This window comes from Protopterus annectens, chromosome 11.part0 (genome assembly GCF_019279795.1).
Source record: "Protopterus annectens isolate FY-2018-M chromosome 11.part0, PAN1.0, whole genome shotgun sequence".
NCBI classification, from domain to species: Eukaryota; Metazoa; Chordata; order Ceratodontiformes; family Protopteridae; genus Protopterus; species Protopterus annectens.
The window spans coordinates 1,008,290,807-1,008,312,816 of record NC_056745.1 but is presented as its reverse complement, the minus strand read 5'-3'; positions in this window follow the sequence as shown (position 1 = coordinate 1,008,312,816).

The following is a 22,010-nucleotide window of genomic DNA, read 5'->3' as shown; positions in this document are numbered from 1 at the left end:
CTTCTCCTGCTGTACTTATAGGGTGCTGACATCATCAGTGTTTAGAAAGGGGAATGTGCATCCTGTAGTGTGTTTTCCCAGTTGCCAAAAGGGACATTTCTTTCATATAGACTTGCACACACACTAACCCTCTCCACACACACTGAGCATTTGCAGGATTCAAGCCCCTACCTAGCTATGTTATGACACTTGAGACAGATGCATTAGCAGAGCGCGCTATTCGCATCACTGGGAGGTTTTCCTTCTCCTGCTGTACTTATAGGGTGCTGACATCATCAGTGTTTAGAAAGGGGAATGTGCATCCTGTAGTGTGTTTTCCCAGTTGCCAAAAGGGACATTTCCCTCACACAGACTTGCACACACACCAACCCCACTCACCCACCCACACACACACACACTGAGCATTTGCAGGATTCAAACCCCTACCTAACTATATTATGACACTTGAGGAAGACGCATTAGCAGAGCGCACTATCTGGATTACTGGGCATCTGTTCTGCACCTGCAGTATTTATAGGGTGCTGACATCATTATTTCTACAGAGGTATGTACATCTAGTACTACCTGTCAGGTGGGGGATAGCATATATATGCATTTGCAGCCACCTAAGTCAGGGTCAGATATGCACATCGCACTGGCAGGTTATGTTTTATACCATGCTTCATGACCACAGGACCTGTAACACACAACACAACCAGTCCTGACCACCCCTCCCACATCCAGGACACACACTTTGCTTCCCTGGGCACAGTGCCAAGATATGCAGGTGTTCACATACACCATTCCAGTTGTTAACGTCAGGTACAGGCATATTGTGTGTGGGAACTACTCAGGCCTCTACAACATTACCCTACAGCCACTACAATTTGTGAGTCCATGTGCTATGGCAGAACCACTCACCACAGCCACAAGGGGGAATACATATTGCACCTGACCATCTACAACATGGGTACTCACTGTTCCACACCAGAGGTAGACCACCATTGTGGATATCTGAACATACCCACCTTTCCCTGGCCATCCATATGCCATCCCCACCCCCAGGCAAGGTTGTCACTGCAAACAAACTGTATTTATCAAAACCAGACTTTACACTTGTGAAGACTGGGATTGAAGACTTCAAAGGACCCATGTTGTGGGAGTATACAGGCCACTCTGCATAATCCTTGACAATTGCATTCTATGGGCATGTGGAAGGTTTGCATTGATCATGCTATCCCAAATATACCCATGACTGCTCCACAACAGGACACCTGTCAGATGTACACCAGCCATATATGAGGTGTCCAACATAGTGAGCTAATACATTGCAGAGCAGTAGCCCACAGAGGGAGGACATCTCTGAACAGTACCAGCACGACACTTCAATCCCTCATAATCATCAGGACACAGTGTTGACAGTGAAATTGTCCAGACAATGCAGATAAAGCTCCCCTCAGTCTGTTATTGATGCCCACCTACTGTTAGAGGTCCTCAGCAACCCTCTTCCAGCACACACCAACAACATGGCTGTGGCTTAGCAAATTCAAACCCTGGGATCTCCACTGTGTCCCTGCTTGACAGAGGCACAGCACACTAGCCTCACACGGTGCCTTATGTGACCTACTTTACAGTGGCACAGTAGCCTACTGTACTGGGGAGGCAGACGCCAAGCACACTCTGGCTAAGCTGTCATTCCCTAGGGCAAACAGCCTAGTGTTGACCTCTACACCCATATGTTTAATTGTCAAATGCACATTATTTGTTGCTGACAGACTGTTTGCAGGTCTTTATTGCCATAGCATTCCCTGTTTGTATGAACAACTTGTGTATCTGTGGAAGATGTTTGCATATGGGAGGGATCCATTATATCACGTATGTCTCTGTAGTCATTTAACTGTGTGCACCGGGCAGATTGCTGTAATGTGGTTGGTTCCTGGAATACCACGTACATATACCAGATATGTGTGGCCAACTGCTAAACTGAGATTTGCCCTAAGTGTGTGAGCATGCCCAGTTCAGCCTTCCCATGGCATGTTGTCTGACATATGTCTCATTTATCAAAGTGTGTGAGCATGCCCAGTGTGAGCTTTCCATATGTTGAACTCTGCAGCCCACCACATTTGTGAATGAGTGTGAACTTCAACAAATATCTCCCGTTTATGGTTGTGTGTTGTGTGTCATGTTGTGTAGTTACTGTCCAACTGCTTTATGTGTGAACACAACAGGGATTATACTGTGCCTGCAGGGTTTGCATGGGATACTTTGCATACAGTTGTCAACATCCTTTCATACTGACCTAACACTGTAGTACCGTATAGTGTACTGGTTCAGTACTTTGACTGTGATGGACAGTATCCTGGACTTTAGTCCTATCACTGCTTTACATTTCCATAGTGAGCACAACAGCCTGGTTAGGGGCCAGTTGTGCACATCTGACCATGTTGCATTATGTTCAGATATGAACTACTTAAACCAGGCTTGTCCAACATTGGTAGTGTATTCCACAACATAGGTGTACATTTGCAAACACTAGCGATGTGCCCTAGGCCATTTCTAATGCTAGTCGGAGAGTGTGTTTGTCCTTCGACACACATTGTAAGAGTTTGCCATGACATATGTCATGGTTAGTATACTGTGCCTCTGTCTACCTGTGACATAACAGTGATACCCAGGGTAAACCTACCATCTTCCATCCACTCATCAAGATTCCTCTTGAGGAGAATCGATGAGTGACTCTATGGATAGCCTGTACTGGGAGTTTACTCATGAGTGGGGTGGCTTCTGTGTTATGGATCATGCAGTACAGCTTGTCCTATGTATGTCAGTGCTGGGGTTCAGGTCTCTCATGTGCATAGCTCACTGCCATTCAGATTGTACAAGGTGCAGCATGTTTATTGATTCCAGCTTGGACATGGCTTTATACATCAGGCACAGCTTGCCTCTGGGTGGGCAGTATGGCAGTGTGTGTAGCTGCAGTTTGTTTAATCAGGCAACACATGGCATCTGTGCAAGCTCTTTGATACTCCTGGTGAGGTACTGTTGGGGACTTTACAGTTGATGGAGGTGTCTGCTGAGGTACATCCCACAGGGGCTATTGTAGTCAATTGTAATGCTGATGAAGGATGACTGCAGAGCCACAATGACCTCCCCTTATCTAGATCTGACAACCTTCATGATTAGGTGGGTATATGGTATGTTTCTGTAAACACTACAGCCACATGTTTGTCCAATGCAGGATATCTATCACCTTGTGTCCCCAGGTCTCTCATTACATGTTAAGTACGTAATGGTTTAACACCTATGTGGTAATTGGTGGGCACTTACTGTATATCCACGGGGGTTGACTATACACTTTTCTGCAATTAGCTTGCTGACATGGCTATGGCACCAGTTGTCTGTTTCTATGTGGCCCTTTTGTGGGATGCTTTTGTCAGCTGGAGGGTCAGATATGGTGGGCAGTTTGTAGTCCTCTGCAAACATGTTCAGACACAGTCCTTCCATGTTGGCCTGTACCTATGGGACATATATACCAAACGAGGGAGGTCCCAGGACCAAGCATGTGGGATGCCAGTTATATCTGGTTTGTAGTCTGACATGGCTGCAGCATGTCTGACCATGTCAGTTCTGTCCTTGGTCTGGTTTGCAACCCCTCTACTGACATAGGGGTTTATATTTAAGCTGGTGAGCATATCTATAATGAACACGTAGGATATTGTATATAAGCCTTTGCAAGGTCCAGCTACGCTGTGTGGACCACATTGCCCTCATCAATGACCTTAATGACTGTTTCAAATGAGTCAAACATGTTTAGGGGCAGGATCTGCACTTAAGAAAGCCACACTGGGTAGGGTCCGTTGTCAGTAGGTCCCCAATATCTTTATGTCTGCGGTACATGCTGATCCTTTCCATAGCTGTGCAGACCGAGCTTCTCAGGATTCTGGGGTGGTAGTTTTCAGTATCCATTCAGGCAACACCTTTTTGAGAATGACCACTGTTGTTGTACACTGCTCTTTTGGTACATATCCTGTGGTAAGGCTGACATTGAGCATTAGTGTGATTTGGCATTCCATTCTTCTTGGGGTCCATGTTGGACTCAGCCCAGGGCACCATCTCATACCATTGCTGCTGTGTGTTTTGCTTTGTAGATGCTGGCTGTTACCTCAGCATCTGCAATGTCAGGGGGCCAGCAGTCTGCTGGGATAGATATTTTGCATTCTGGGGGGGGTTTGCACTGCACCTGTCAGGATGTATGTTGGCAATATGTGTGTGTGTTTGGTATGTTGTTTGTAATATTTGTGTGATTCAGAGCATATCTGTGAATTCCCAACACAGTTCCTACCATCAGTTGTGGAAGCCTTGGGATTATCCTTAGTGTCCTGTACAATTTGTATCTTCATAGGTTCATAGGTTCATACTAGGCTATCCACCCTAGGGCATTTGTAAGCCTAGCCAGAGTGTGTGTGGCTTTTTCGCCACCCCTTGCTATGTGAATATTATGGCCATTTATGATTTGCTTTGCTGTGCCTCTGTCTGGACATGACACAGTGAAGACCCCCAGTGTAAATCTACGATCATCCATCCACTTGGCAAGATTCCTGTTGAAGAGTGTCAGTGAGGGGCTCTGCCTAACATGGAGTGGGATTCTGTTCCAGGGTGTGGGGAGCCTCTGGGTTATGCATCTGTCCCTCCAGCACATCCTCTTTCATTATGTGTTGAGGTTGACATCTCTCAATCTCACAGCTCCGATGGCTTTGAGTTTTCTGGGGTGGAGCATGTCCATTACTCCTGTGTTGGACATGGCCTTGTACAACAGACATACAATGCCTCTGTGTTGGCAGTATGTGACTGCATTCAGCTGGGGTGTCTACAGCCAGGCAGCATATGACATATATTTGAGACCCTTTATCCTCTTGGTGAGGTACCTTTGAGGTCTTTCTAACTGCTGCAGGTGTCAGGTAAGGTACATCCCAAATGAGGCATTGTACTAGATTATGGGTCTGATAAGAGAACAGTATAGGGGCACAATGACCTCTGTTGACGTAGATGTGAATCCTTTCATGATACGGTGTCCAATATAGACAGTCTTCCTAGCCACATTGGCAATGTGAGTGTCACATAACAGGTTACTGTCCACTTGTGTCCCTAGGTCCCTGATTACTCCTTCCATACATAATGGTTTACCACCTATGTGGTAATTTGTGAGTACCTTGTTTGGTATTTGGTGGGACATTCATACTGTCCAGTGTCTTCAGGATGGCTGGGTGGGGTTCCTGTGTGTGAGAGTGTGGTCTGTATCATGCTACAGACTGTACAGCAGTCTTGCCTACGGTTAGTTGCACATGGGTGGACTCCAATGCCTTGTGCATTGTCAGTTACCTGGATGTATGGGTGTCTGTGCTGAATATGGATACTCACCCTCCTTTTATGTTTTTTTCCAGGTTTTGGGGCCATAACGCATGATATGTGGTATAACCTGGTAGTGCTGGTGTGCTGTCAGGAGGCTTGCAGCAGGTTTCTGTCACTGCACAGACATCGATGTTCTCCATACTGGGGAGGGCCTCAGGAGCATGCATATTGAGGTTTACACATCTGGCATTGGTCAGCATTACCCTTATGTTTCTTTCCACTTATCTTTTGTAGGTGGTGGGTTAGTCTTTTCAGCCTTGCCTACGAAAGGCTCTATGGAGGTGGCAAAAGCCTTATCCAATATCCAGACGCCCAGGGGTAACAGGTGCAAGCCATCCCTGGAACAGCTGCGTGGCTTGTCAAGCATGACATCCCATGCAGACAGACATTGGATCCCCTTGGAATGACACCAGTAATTGTGCCACTTGTTATAACTGATCATTCCGTGTTTGTACTGTGGCGTCATTCTTGGTGAGGGTAGGATGCTGCAAACGGTCAGTGTCATACCGGCCTGGACTACATAATCAGAGAGCTCATCTATGTCTCTTTTCATGTAGTCCGTGGAGGTACATCTCAGGTCATTCACACCAGCATGGACTATGACTGCATCATATTTCTACTTGCTTTTGGGTGACCTGCATACTTGTGTTATGTGGCGTATTGTAGCAGCCTACAGGCAGCTTACTGTACACTTTCCCTTGTTCAGTCTGGTGTGCGGGACAGCAGTGTGTCTCACTATGGAGTCACCTATTACAACTGTATCAGGCATGTTGTTTCTCCTTCTGGCCTGTGACTGTTTGGCACACCAGCTTTGTGTACTATGTGTTGCATGTGCTATGTTTGGAGGTTGTTTGATTGGGTGTCTGCTTTGGAGGCCTCTGTTGGTGTGGTGTGTTTGTAATTTGGGCCTCTGGGAATGTTTTTCTGTGTTTATGTCTTTGGTTTGCAGTTGTGATAGGTCTATGTGGGACTGGGTTCATGGTGTGTGTGGTTACCTTCTCCTCCTGACTAGTTTTGGGAGTACTGAGTTGAGGGAGCTCAGCCTCCAGTTTGGATAGATGGTTGCATCTCTCACATATATTTGTATTTCTTGGGGGGAGTTGAGGGTTGTCTGTGTACTTGGGGCAGGTGTAACATTGCCTCAAGATTCACAGATTCAACTTGTTGTAGCTGGCCTTAGTGGATTGCATGTGTGGACATATTTTATTGCCATACTACTGATCAGTGATTACTTCTTTTTTTATGTTTGATCTATCATGTAGTAGCTTCCTCATTCTCTTGCATGGTTTGGTTATGGCTGGTGTCCAGCATGCCAGATGCCTGCGTGTATGGCATTGTGTCTTGTTTTAATTTAGGATTGCATAATCCAAGCATTCCTGGCAGTGTTCATGGAATGCCTGTATAACAGGTTCTGAGGTGTGGCCCATATTTTGCACCTGCACAGGGCCTTTAATGGATTCCACATCAGTTTGGAGGAGTGCAACTTTTGCTTTACACGTATTTTTCACTGTGGTTTTCTGGCCAGGGACTGTGGTCAGGATGTATATATCCAGTGTGATTACTCTATGGTCTGGTCTTACCAATGAGCAATACACTTCTCATCTTACCATCCAGTACCCATGTTGCTGATTATCACATCCAGTATGCTTACCCCTCTTGTGGGAGTGGTACGTTGTTCCTGGGCATTTTGGTTTATGGATTCTATGAACTTTTGTCCTACAGTGTTGGAGCTAGTATAATGCTCCCAGTCTATGTCTGGGTATTTTCAGTCACCCAATATAATGTGGTTTGGAGGACTTGATATATTCATGTATTCCAACATAGGCCAGGTGCAGTTCCTGGTGTTGGGATGGTAGTCTGTAGCAGGCTATAAACTGGGGTGCAATTTTAGCCACTGTTATTTGACCATGGCTAGTCCATGCTGCTTCTTGTTGTGGTACCAACATGGGGGTGTGGTTATCCTTGACAATTATTGCTAGTCACCCTCCTTTTGTAGCTTGTTCCATGTTTTGAGGCTGTACAGCACAGTATGAGGTGTAACCTGGTAGTGTTAGGGTGCTGTTGTGAGCCTTGACCCAGTTTTCTGTTACAGCACAGATATCAACATTCTCCATACTGGGTGAGTTTAGGCTGCATGCATCTTGCTGTTTAGACTTCTGGCATTGGGTAGCATTACATCTAGGTTCTTATCCCTTCTGATACCTATGGAGGTAGGTTTGTGTTTTGAGCCTTACCTATTCAGGGCACGCTGTGGGTAACAACAGCCTTTGCCAGTATCCATACGGCCTGCACTGATAGGTGCACACCAGTCCTAGCAGGTGGAGCATCATGTCATGCTCAGCACGTCATCCCAGGCTGGCACACATTGGATCCCCTTTGACTAACTGCAATACTTCAGCCAATTATTGCAACTGATCATCTCATTGTCATATTGTGGCATGATGCTTGGTGAGGGTAGGATGTTAGTCACGGTCCTCAGGTGTGCATATAGTACATGGTGTTACATTACTTAACACATGGCATTCATGCCTCAGGTGGTGCTGCAGGGCTGCCTCTGTCGGATGCACATATTACACTCCCTGTACATGTTTGTGAGCAGGTCATGTCATTTTAGGCATCCCTGTTATTATTTGAGTGAGTCAGAGGGGGTATCATTCCCAGGGTTCCTACTGAGCCAGTGTATGTGCTATGCGTTGCCTCTTTGCCAAGGCCAGGGCATACTGGGCACGCCTCCTTCTGCCTACTGGGGCAGGCTCAGGTTGTTCCTCCTCCGAGTCACGCTCTGCCTGTGATGGCCTTGGCAATGGTGGGGGGCTGTTTGGCCCAGCCCTATGCTGGTCCTGCTGCAGCTGTTTTCAGAAGATCATATTATGTAGCATAGCACATACCATGACAATTTGGGTACATGTAGTTGGTGTGTACTGCAAGGCTCCACCAGATGTGTCCAGACACCGGAACCGTGACTTGAGCAGCCCAAACACACGCTCTATTACATTACGTGTTTGTGCGTGTGCCTCATTATGGCGTTCCTGTTCAGGTGTGTGTGCGTGTCATCAGCCACGGCTCCAGTGCATAACCTGCATCCCCCACTAGGTGTCCGTGTGGGATGTCCCCATTGGCAAATGTCTGGTACAGCTGAGTCAAATGCCAGATGTGGGAATCATGGTAGCTCCCAGGGCAGCCAGCACACACATTCATTATTATGCCCTGGACATCACACACGACCTGGCAGTTGATGGAGGGGAAGCCCTTGCGGTTAATGTAGGCCCTACCCCGCTCACCGGCTGGTGCTTTGATGCGTATTTGCGTGCAGTCTATTGCACCCACTACCTCAGGGTATTCCACTATTTGCTGGAAGAGACGCATATTGCTGGCCAATACCTCACGGGCATTGGGGAAATATACATGATCACTGACATGTGCTGACATGGCATCCAGGAACTGGTGCAGTACCCTGGAGGCTGATGCCTGTGATATCCCCATCATATCACCAGTTGGTCTCTGGAAGGTACCTGTTGCTAGTATTCTTAGGCCAACACATATCTTGGTTTCCACTGGGATGGGTTCCCCTCTGTTGGTTCTGTGTGTGAGGTGTGGCCTGCACAGCTCCACTATTTGCTGCAGGAGCTCTCTGTCCACTCTATAGTGCTCTACTATCTCTAGCTCATGTAATCCGTGGTAGGTAACCCTGGGCCTGTATACTCTTGTCCGTCTCCTCACTGTGGGTTGTCTGGCACCATCTGCATTGTCACCACCCTCAGCAAGTCACCTATGTCTCATTATGACAGCTATGGCAGCCCCTAACATTTCTGCTCTGAGTTCAGCTTTTTCAGTTTTCACTTCTAATAGCTTACTCCTGTCTTGCAGTGTCTCTTGAGAGAAACATCTTGCACTGCTGTTTGCAGAGTTTTAAGTGTTGGGCTGAGCTACTATTCTGCCTGTCTAATTGCCTGCCTCTAATTGTTTTCACCTGCTAGTTCCAGCAGTATTCCCTGCTAGCTTCCTACTAATTCTATCGCTTCCTTTTTCCTTTCTGTTTCCTCAGGGGGGAGCAGCGTGCATAGCAGCAGAAACACGCTCACAGTGGCCTACACGCGCGCACACATGCTTACACGGTTGAGAATCTGCTTATTCGGGTTAAAACGCATGCACACCAGCGCAAACAGTGTTAAACATATCCCAACACGCTCCCGCATGCTCAGTCTGCCTTACACGTGCGCACACTGTCCTACACGCGCTTCATGGCGCGCACACGTGCGCATGCACGCCCAGCAAGAAACTTTGGTGTAGGCAACAGTGTACACCTTCCATTTCTTGACTTTCCCATGCTTATGTCGTGGCACTCCTCTTTCCATGATATGTGTCTGACATCTGTCATGTAACTCTGACCTCCAATGAACTGCATTTCTTTCTGCCATTCCCCCCTGTGATGTCACCTATCTCCTACTCTGTTCCTCCCCCTTATGTATCTCTTACACTACTCAGAATGTGCTCATTTGCTATGTGACAGTGGAATTCAGTATCCTAACACTCATTTGCATCAGATTGCCTACTAATGCTTAGTTACATGTCTTAGACTCAGCTTCCCCCCTTAGCAACCACTACACGGTGGCTATGTTGTTTTTGGTCTGCTGGTCCCCGCATTGTAAATCCATGTATTGCATAAAACCCACATTTGTGGGTTTATAACCTTCGTTTTTACATTTTATATAGCGCAGCCCGTTTGCGCGGGGCTGCGCTGCGTTTAAACACCGGCGATCGCCGAAAAAAAAAAGTATTTATTTTTCATATTTGCATTGGGGTACCTTGCCAATGGCCACATATTTGGCTATTGGCATGCTGCCTGACACATATGCACCCTTTATTTGGAGATGACATGGCTCCGTTGTGGTTTTTGCAGAAACGTACTCAGTTGTCAACTGAGTACATTTCTGCAGCTAAAACGGCTCTTACACGGGCTGCTTTGGGCTTCCTGGATCGCTAATCTACCTCATTTGCATGCTATTCGGCTGCAAGTGAGGTGATTAGCATATCCACGCCCACTCCGTGTAAGAGACGTTTTAGCTGGTCTCTTACACGGACTTTAGGGCTGTTCCTGGATCGCGAAGGCTGCATGGAGTCTTACACTACTCTTAGACTCCGTGCAAGTCTTCGTGAATCCTGCCCCTTGTGTGGACCTACAAAGCTGATATAAGTATTTTTGCACTTGCTCTAACTATCTCAGTGTTTTTTAACAGTTCTGTACAGTAGTTATTGATTCAGTTTAATTTATCACAGTTTTTCAGCCTGTACTACTTAAAGAAACACCATCTGTTTCTAACTGTACAGCTCTTAAACCATTTTACCAGTATTTTGATATTTTCTAATATACACTGATACTGAAAAAGTTGTTCCAATTTCATGAAAAAACTCCTGTGTTTGCCAAAATATTTCTAAGTTTTAAAAAGTATTTCTATGTTTGCAGAAGTTCTTTTACATTTGCATGCATTTTCTGTATTTGGGAACTTCAGCCAAGGTTTGTGAATTTATTTCATAAAGGGACAGTCCCAGAGAATTTTTGTTTTGATTCTGGTCTTTATTTACATTTTCAGGCTGGCTTTCTGAGCATGTCCCAGCTTCAGCTGTGAGTGTTGGGGGAGGGGTGCTTACAGGATGTTTCCATGGTCTTTTTCAAAATCCATCTCAAATTGAAATTGTATTCACAAAAGCTCTCACTGAATCATTCAATAGTTTCACCTGCACTTTTTTATCCTCAGAGAAAAGTAGCCTTTCAGGAGTTTTATGACTTCACTTGCTACTGACTTGGATGAAAGCATATCAACATCACCAAAGCAAAATGAAAACATTAGTTGACAGAGTTTTCTGTTCATTTCATTTCATATTTTATGTTCTGCTGAATTTTGAATGCTAGCTAAGTGCTATGATGTTATGACTCTCACTTGCTCTGTTGAAAGCATCAGAATGATGCAAGTTTCAAACAGTAGTAGAAGCGGTCTTCCTTTTTTCATCTTTTGTTTTTGTTTTTTTTTTTTATCTCTAAATACTAGCCAAGTGTAATAGTTGACGCAAGCAACAGAGTCATTTTAAACAATGAAGTCCAAAACTTACTGTCACAGTGGGAGCTGTACAGTACAGAAACTTATGATAGTTTTGCATACTAATTCTGAGATTGCTTTACTGCAGAGTAATTGGAATATGTCAAAAAAGACTGTTAAGATTTAGTATGAATTCATTAAACTACTCTTTTGAATATATTGCTCTCAGTTACACAATGTAGAATAAATAAAGGAAATAAAGAGGTGCACAATTAAAATAAGATTTTTGATGAGTTCATAAAAAGTAAACACCGAGAGTCTTACCTAACTACCCTGCCACAAAACACACACACAAAAATTTAATAACATTATTGTTTCCCAGTGATCAGGGACCAACAGGAGCCGAATATTGTTAACTTGTGCTCACAAGAGGGAATGAAAACAGGGCTGCATAAAGTAAATTAAAAACAGGAGTAAGGCTGATGGTGTTGTGGTAAGTGGGTGGTGACAACTGGGTGGTATAAGGAGAAGAGTATTTATTTGCTTATTATTTATTTATTGACATTTAGTAACCAAGAAAGTCAGACTGGGTCAGAAACCCACTTTCAGCGGAGGCCTGGGGAGAAAATCTCCAACACCGATTTAAAAAATTGACAATAGCAGTAAAGATATAACATCACATCATATTATAAACAACATTGCATAGAAGCAAGAGGTAAAATAGGAGGTAGAGAATGTACATATCAATTTACATTTGGGATAGAAAGAAATTAACATCATATCAAATATATTTTTGCATTATAAAAATAAGAGGCATTAAAACAAGGTTGATGGTTATGAAGAGGAAATTTTAATCATTTAGGAAAATTAGCGTAAATGAAAGGAATAAAGGGTAGAAGTAACAGTGAATGCTTAAATGTAAGAATATGTTATTAGGGAGATTGTGAGATGTGTCATATTAAGAGAATTAAGTAATAGTGGGAAAGGGATGTAGAAAGTGAGGAAAGAAAAGTTAATAGGAGGTTAGAAGGGTGGGGAGAAAGATGAGAGGATAGACACAAAGACAACATAGGAAAGTTGGGATTAGATGTTTGTTGTAGGTTTCTTTAGTTCAGAATTTTAGACTCTAGGTTTGTCATTTTAAAGGATTATTGATATTTGAGAAGCTCTGCCTTTAGTTGTAAAGTGTTTGTTTCTGCACTTGAGCTCAAAACCAGTTTGTTTTACATTAAGAGTGTTTTTTTTCTGTGCACTGATGGAGCAGAGGGCTGAGTCAACCCGTCTGAGTTTTGAAATTCTGGTGGAAGGCTTATTGTCTATTTATCTAATTGGCCTGAGTTCTTAACTGTTTTAAAGTCTTTCATTCTGCTTGCATAAAGGCCTTACATTTATGTGAGACTGTGCTCATTTATTCAGAGCTTTTCTATGCCTGGCTTGGACATGTGACTACAAGACATTGGGCTCATCTCAAATCTTCTGTGTTCCTACATAGCTAAAATAAATATTTTTGTACTTGCTCTATCTCAGTGCTATTTAATGGTTCTGTGCTGCATTCATTTAGTTTGTTGAATTTATTACTATTTTTCAGCCTGCACTTGTTAAATAAAAGCCATATGTTTGTTACTGTACTGCTCTTAGATTGTGTAAACTGTGTTCTGTTTCCTGATCTCCTCTGATACTGCTAAAGTTTATCTGAGTTTGACAAAGATCTCCCAAGTTTTATATTTCTAAGTTTTGCAAAGTTTTTTTCTGTTTTTGTAGAAGTTCTGCATTCGCATACATAATTTTGTATTTTGGAACTTTTCTCAGAGTTTGTAAACATTTTTCCAATGATTCCTGATCCTGCAAGAGTTCTGCTTTAAGTTGTAAAGCATTTGTTACTGTACTTGAGCTCAAAACCAGTTTGGTTTACTTTAAGAGGAATATTTTTCTGCACTCAGGTGGGAGCAGATGGTTGATTATACCCATCCGAGATAGATGAGAACTGCTGTTGGAAGGCTTATTGTCTGTTTTTCTGATTGGACCGAAGGCTTAACCATGTGTGTTTATTTGATCTTATAGTGCGTTTATTTGATTTGCCTGAGGATTTAACTGTGGAAAACTCTTTATCCTGCTGATGTTTCTATGTTTCAGAATATTTTTCAGGGCTGTGAACTTACTAAAGCATTTGTTAATGCACCTGAGCTACAAACAAGTTCATTTAACATTAAGAGCATTTTTCTGCACTCTCATTGGAGTAGAGGGCTGATTCAACCCATCCAAGCTGGGAAGTACTGGTGGAGGCTTATTGTTGGTTAATCTGACTGGCTTGAGGGCTAAACTTTGTAAATGCTTTCATACTACTGGTATAAAAGCCTAACATTTTTGTGAGACTGTGCTTATTTTATTTAGAGTTTCTCTTTGCCTGGCTGAGACACCTGTGAACTTGGGTTCATCTGAAACCTTCTGTGGACCTAAAAGGCTGATATTTACATACTTTTTTATATTTGCTCTATCTCAGTGCTATTAAACAGTTCCTTGATGCAGGTATTGATTTTGTTGAATTTGCCACTGTTTTTCAGTCTGCACCTGTTAAGGAAATGCCATTTGTTTGTTACTGTACTACTGTTAGATTACTTTAACAGTATTATGATATTTATCAACATCTTCTGATACTGCAAAAGTTGTACCAAGTTTGCCAAAATATTTCTAAGTTTTTCAAAAATGTTTCTGTGATTGTAGAAGGTCTTATATGTTTGCATGTATTTTTCTGAATCTGGGAACTTTTTTCAGGGTTTATGAACTTATTTCCAAAGGATTCCTAATACTGCAGGTGTTCTGCCTTTAGTTCTAAACCATTTTGTTGCTGCACTTGAGTTCAAATCCAGTTTGTTTTATACTAAGATTTTTTTCTGCACATTAATGGGAACAGAGGTCGCAACCCATTTAAGTTGGAAACTGTTGTTGGAAGGCCTATTGTGTGTTTAACTAATTGGCCTAAGGGTTGAACTCTATAAAAGCATTTCATACTGTTGCTATAAAAGCCTCACATTTTGTGAGGCTGTGCTCATTTATTCAGAACTTCCTGTACCTGGCTTAGACACCTATGACTACAAGACCTTGGTTACATCTGAAACATTCTGTGATCCTACAAAGCTGATATAAGTATTTTTAGCACTTGTTCTAACTATGTTATTGCTATTTAACAGTTCCCTACTGCAATTCTTTAGTTGGTTGAATTTATCACTGTTTTTCAGCCTGCACTTGTTAATGAAATGCCCTCTTTTTGTTACTGTACTGCTCTTAGATTATGTTAACGGTGTTCTAATATGTCTTATCTTCCTCTGATACTGCAAAAGTTGTTCTGAGTTTGTCAAAGTTCCTCTGAGTTTACCAAAATATTTCTAAGTTTTGCAAAGTTTTTCTGTGTTTGTAGAAATTCTACAACTGCATACATTTTTCTGTATTTGGGAACTTTTCTCATGGTGTGTGAGCCTATTTCCAAGTATTCCTTATACTGCAGGAGTTCTACCATTAGTTGTAAAGCATTTGGTACTGCACTTGAGCTCAAAACCCTTTTGTTTTACATTAATTTGATTTTTCTGCATTATGTTGGGAGCAGAGGTCTGATTAAGCTCATATGAGTTGCTTGCTGCTGGTGGAAGGCTTATTGTGTATTTTTCTGATTGCCCTGAGGGCTTAACTGTGTAAAAGACTTTGATCCTGTTGGTATGTCTGTATTTGGGAAAATATCTCAGGGTTGTGAACTTACTGAAGCATATTTTACTGCACTTCAGCTAAAACTTAGTTTATTTTTACATTCAGAGTGTTTTTTTCTGCACACTGAGGGCTGTCTCAACTCATCCAAGCTGGGAACTGCTGGTGAAAGACTTACTGTGTGTTTATCTCATTGATCCAAGAACTTAACTATATAAACATCTTTTATGCTTCTGGTGCAAAAGTCTTACATTTTCGTGAAACTGTGCTCATTTATCCAGAGCTTCTTTCTGCCTGGCTTAGACTCCTGTGACTAGGAGTCCTTGTGTTCATTTAAAACCTTCTGTGGATCTACAAAGCTGCTATAAGTATTTTTTTTTGCTTTAACTGTCGCTGTGCTATTTAATATATCTGTGCTGCATTTATTGATTTAGTTGAATTTATCTAAATTTTTAACCTGTACTTGTGAATGAAATGCATTTTTGTTACAGTACTGCTCTTAGATCGTATTACCAAAATTCTTATATTTCCTACCATCCTCTGCTACTGGAAACATTGTTTTGAGTTTGCCAAAGTTCTCCTGAATTTGGCAAAATATTTCTGAGTTTTACAAAGGTTTTCTGTGTTTGTAGAAGTTTCCCTAAGTTTGCATACATTTTTGTATTTGGGAAATTTTCTTGAGGTGTGAAATTGCTTCCAAAGATTCCTGTTACTGCAGGAGTTCTTCCTTTAGTTGTAAAGGATTTGTTACTGCACTTGAGATGAAGACCAGCTAATTTTACATTAAGAGCTTTTTTCTGCACACTTGTGAAAGTAGAGGGTTGATTCAACCCATCTGAGTTGAAAACTTCTGGTGAAAGGATTATTGTGTGCTTATCTGATTGGCCTGAAGGCTTAATTGTGTAAACATATTTCATCCTGCTGGTATAAAACCTTGCTTTGTTGTGAGACTGTGCTCTGTTATTCAGGGTTCCCCTGTTCCTGGCCTAGACACCTGTGACCTTGGGTTCATTTACAACCTTCTAAGAAACTGAAAAGCTGATAAAAGCTTTTTTTGTATTTGCTGTATAAATTTTTTCTTTGTATTTTCTGTAACTGTTTCAGTGCTATTTAGCAGTTCTGTGCTGTATTTATTACTTTTGTTGAATTTATCACTATTTTTCTTCCAGCACCTGTTAAACAGATGCCATTTGTTCATTTCTGCTATTCTGATATTTCCTAATGTCCTCTAATACTGCAAAAGCTGTTCTGATGTTGCCAAATTTCTCCTGAGTTTGCCAAAATATTTCTAAGCTTTGTAAAGTTTTACTATGTTTGTTTTAAGTACTCTTAAGTTTTCACACATTTTTCTGTGTTTAGGAACTTTTCTCAAGGTTTGTGAACTTATTTACAAGGATTCCTGATACTACAGGAGTCTTGCCTTTAGTTGTTAAGGACTTGTTACTGCACTTGAAATCAAAACCAGGTCATTTTACATTAACAGTGATTTTTTTCTGCACTCTGCTGGGAGCAGCAGGCTGATTCAACTGGGTCTATATTAGAACATTGAAGTTTCAAAACTTTGAATGTTCTAATATCGACCCTTATTCAGTGAAAGTTGAAAATATTGAAGCAACAGAAAACCGAATATTTTCCTAGGGAAAGAATTCGATTGCCCATTTCTGTTGCTTCGGTATTTTCAGCACTGTGGTGGAAAGTTGTGGGTCTGGTTCAGGTAAGTGTGTGATTGAGTGAGGGTTAGGTGAGTTAGGGTTAGGTATGTGTGTGATTGTGTGGACGTGAGGGTTAGGGTGGGTTAGGTGACTTAGGGTTAGGGCACGAGTCAGGGAGGGTTAGGATGGAGTAGGTGAGTTAGGGCACAGGTGAGGTGAGTGTGCGATAGTGACGGACCTTAGGCTTCATAAGTTCATACTAGGCTAACTGCCATTGTGAGCCATTGTAAGCCTAGCCAAGTATCCCGTGTGAGACTCAAACCCTGCACCTTGTGTTTGCAAGGCAAACACCTTAACCATTAGGCCACCCTCCCATTCATGTATGCAAACATTGTTCCTGGCTTAGACACTTGGTTGTTAGGTGTAAGATTTTAGGTGTATGTGTGTGGATTGCTGTTTGTTTGGTGTGCTTGTGTTGTGTGTATGTGTTTTGGAACAGCAAATTTTTTCCCTAGGAAAAAAATTTGCTGTTCTGTTTGTTCAATGTTTTCAGCTTTCGCTGAATAGGGGTCGATATTAGAACATTCGAAGTTTTGAAACTTAGATGTTCTAATATAGACCCAATTCAACTCATATGAGTTGAGAACTGCTGATAGAAGGCTTATTCTGAGTTAATCTGATTGGCCTGAGAGCCTGACTGTGTAAACGTCTTTCATCTTACTTGTTTAAAAGACTTATATTTTTGTGAAACTATGCTCTTTTATTTAGAGTGTCATTGTTCCTGGCTTAGACACTTGTGACCTTGGGTTCATCTAAAACCTTCTGTAGATCTAAAAAGCTTATTTAAACATTTTTGTTCTGCACTTGCGGTACCTATCTCAGTGCTATTAAACAGTTCTGTGCTGTATTTACTGATTTTGTTGAATTTATCACTGTTTTTTCAGACTGCGCTTCTTAATAAAATGCCATCTGTTTGTTATTGTACTGCAATTAGGACATTATACCACTATTCTCATATTTACTAACATCCTCTGATACTGCAAAGTTGTTCTGAGTTTGCAAATGTTCTCCTGAGTTTGCCAAATTATTTCAAAGCTTTACAAAGTTTTTCTGTGTTTGTAGCAGTACTCCTACATTTGCCTTCAATTTTTCTGATTTCAGAAATTTTGACTGGGTTTGTGAATTTATTTCCCAGAACTCTTGATACTGCAGGAGTTCTGCCTGCCTTTAGTTGTAATGTAATTGGTACTGCACTTGAGCTCAAAACCAATTAATTTTACATTAATTGTTTTCTGCATTCTACTAGGATTAGAGGTCTGATTCATTCCATCTGAATTGGAAACTGCTGGTGGAAAGCTCATAGTGTGTTATAACTGATCTTATAGTGTGTTTACCTTATTGGCCTGACAGTTTAACTGTGTAAAAGTCTTTCCTCCTGCAGGTACAAAAGCCTCACAGTTTTGTGAGACTGTGCTTTTTTAGTCAGATTTTCCCTTTTATTGGCTATGATAGGCTGTGATTACAAGACTTTGGGCCATCTAAAACCTTCTGTGGACATAAAAAAAGTTGATATAAGTTTTTTTGCACTTGGTCTGTCTCAGTGCTTTTTAACAGCCCTGTACTCTATTTATTGATTTTGTTGACAGCTTTTTTTCTGTTTTTCATCCAGTACTTCTTAAGGAAACACCAGACATTTGATGCTATACTGATCAAGATCATTTTAGCAGTATTCTGAGATTTCCTACTGCCCTATGATTCTGAAAATGTTGTGCTTGCCAAAGTTCTCCTAAGTTTGCAAAAAAAATTCTAAGTTTTGCAAAGTTTTTCTGCATTTGTAGAACAACTTCTATGTTTGCATACATTTTCTATATTTGAGAATGTTTTCCAGGGTTTGTGAACTTATTTCCAAGGATTTGTGATGTTACAGGAGTTCTTCCTTTAGTGGTAAAGCATTTGTTACTCAAAACCAGTTACTCATTTGTTGCTCAAAACCAGTTCATTTTAAATTAAGAGCATATTTTCTGCACACTGGTAGGAGCAGAGGGCTAACTCAATCCATCCAAGTTGGGAACTACTGGTGAAAGACTTATTGTGTTTTAATCTGACTGGCCTGCCAGCTTAACTATGTAAAAGGCTTTCATCCTGCTAGTATAAAGGCCTTACCATTTTGTGAGACTATGCTCATTTATTCAGAGCTTACTTGTGTCTGACTTAGACACCTGTGTCTGCAACATCTTGAATTTGTCTAAAACCTTCTGTGGACCTACAAAGCTGATATGAGTACTTTTTTTCAGTTGGTCTAACTATCCTAGAACTATTTAACAGTATTTAACAGTTCTGTGCTGCATTTATTGATTTGGTTTAATTTATCACTGTTTTCAGCCTGCACTTGTGAATGAAATGCCATTGTTTTGTTACTGTACTGCTCTTAGTTCGTTTAACAGTATTGTAATATTTCCTAACCTCTGAGGTTTCCAAAGTTTTCTTGAGTTTGCAAAAATATTTCTAAGTTTTGAAAATTGTTTCTGTGTTTCTAGAAGTTCTCCAAAATGTGCATACATTGTTGTACATTTGGGAAAATTCTCAGCATTTGTGAATTTATTCCCAAGGATTCCTGATATTGCATGAGTTCTGCTATTAGTTGCAAAACATTTATACTGCACACGAGCTCAAAACCAGTCTGGTTCATGTTAACAGAGTTTTTTATGCAGTATGGTGGGTGCAGAGGACTGATTCAACATATCCGAGTTAGGAGTTGTGGATGGAAGGGTTATTGTGTGTTTATCTAACTGTCCTAATGGCTTAACTGTGTAAAAGTATTTCCTTCTGCTGGTATTTCTGTATTTGGGAACATTTCTCAGACCTGTGAACTTACTAAAGCATTTGTTACTGAACCTGAGCTTAAAACTAGTTATTTTACAATAGGAGTACATTTTCTGCACTCAGGTGGGAGCAGCAGGCTGATTTAATGCATCTGAATATGAAACATCTGGTGGAAGGCTTATTGTGTGTTTATCTGATTGGTTTGAGGGCTTAACTATTTAAATGTCTTTCATCCTGCTGGTATTTTTATATTTTGGAGCATTTTAAAAATTTGTAAATGTGCTGCAGCAGTTGTTACTGCACTTGAGCTCAACACAAGTTTGTTTTAATTTAAGACAGTCTTTTCTTCTTCTTCTTCTGCATTCTGGGGGGACCAGAGGGCTGGTACAACCCTTCTGAGTTGGAAACCGCTGGTGGAAAGCTTACTGTGTGTTTATCTGATTGGCTTGAGGGCTTAACTGTGTAAAGTCTTTCATTCTGTTTTTTTATAAAGGCCTTAGCTCATTCAGAACTTCATTGTGCCTGACTTAGATACCTGTGACTAAAAGACCTTTTGTGGACTTACAAAGCTTTTTTTTTGCATTGTCATTTGCTGTAACTATATCAATGATATTTAATAGTTTTGTGCTGCATGTATTGATTTGATTGAATTTATCATTGTTTTTCAGCCTGCACTTGTTAATGAAATGCCATATTTTTGTTGTTGTACTTCTCTTAGATAATTTTAACAGCATCCTAATATTTCCTAACCTCCTCTGATACTTCAAAAGTTATTCTGAGTGTGACAGAGATCTCCTGGGTTTGCCAAAATATTTCTAAGCTTTACAAGGTTTACTGTGTTTGTAGAAGTTCGCCTACATTTGCATATATTTTTCTGTATTTGAGAACTTTTCTCATGGTTTGTGAACTGACTTCCAAGTATTCCTGATACTGCAAGAGCTCTGACTTCAGTTGTAAATGATTTGTTAATGCACTTGAGCTTGGAACTAGTTCATTTTACATTAAGAAGGTTTTTTTCTACACTCTGGTAGGGCAGAGGGCTGATTCAACCCATCCATTTTGAGAACTGCTGGTGGAAGACTTCTTTTGTGTTTATCTGATTGATCTGAGGGCTTAACTGTGTAAATGTCTTTCATCCTGCTGATAATAAAACCCTCCATTTTTGTAAGATTCTGCACATTTATTCAGTGTTTCCCTGTGCCTGGCTTGGATACTTGTGACTACAAGACCTTGGGTTCATCTGAAACCTTCTGTGGACATTCAAAGCTGATAGAAGTTTTTTTTCAGTTGGTCTAACTGTCTCAGTGCTATTTAACACTTCTGTCCTGTGTTTATTGATTTGGTTGAACTTATCACTGTTTTTCATTCTGCACTTCTTAAAGAAACGCCATCTGTTACTGTACTCCAGTTAGGTTATTTTACCAGAATTCTGCAGTTAGGTCACTTTACCAGTATTCTGAGATTTCTTAATGTTCTCTGATACTGCAAAAGTTGATCAGAGTTTGACAAATATCTTCTGAGTTTGCCAAAATATTTCTAAGTTTTGCAAAGTTTTTTTTCTATGTGTGTAGAATGTATCCTACATTTGCATATATTTTTCTGTATTTGAAAACTTTTCCTGGGTTTGTGATCTTACTTCCAAGGATTCCTGATACTGCAGTAGTTCTGCTTTCAATTGTAAAGTATTTTGTATTGCACTTCAGCTCACAACCAGTTTGTTTTACATTGAGTTTTTTTTTTAGGTACTCAGATTGGAACAGAAGGCTGAGTCAACCAATTAAAATTGGGAACTGCTGGTGGAACACTTATTGTGTGTTCATCTGATTGGCCTAAGGGCTTAACTGTGTAAAATACTTTTGTTCTTCTGGCGTGTCTGTATTTGGGAAAATTTCTCAGGGTTGTGTACTTGCTAAAGCATTTGTTACTGCACTTGATCTCAAAACAAGTTCATTTTGCATTAAGATTGTTTGTTATCTCCACTCTGGTGGGACCAGAGAGTTGATTCAGCACATCCATGTTGGAAACTGCTGTTGGAAGGCTTATTGTATATTTAGTTATTATACATTTATTTGCTTGATCTGAGGACTTAACTGTGTGAAAGTCTTTCATCTTGCTGGTATAAAAATCATAAGTTTGTGCATTGCACAAACAAGCTTACCAGTGCTTCTATATTAAGCAAACCTCTCCAGTTTATAATCCTCTATAGGAAAAGCTCTTGAAAAACTGCCAGTTTGTGCAAAGGGCAGCACCACTGCAGGTTATTTTATAGTATGCTACTAAACACTTTCACTTAGAGCTTTAAGTGACTCTCCCCTATTCCTTCCCATCTGCTAAGGATATGGTATAATGGATAAGCGCTTCCCTGATATCTCTGTTTCTGGCCTGGTGGATATGGGCATTCTGAGGCAGTATAGTA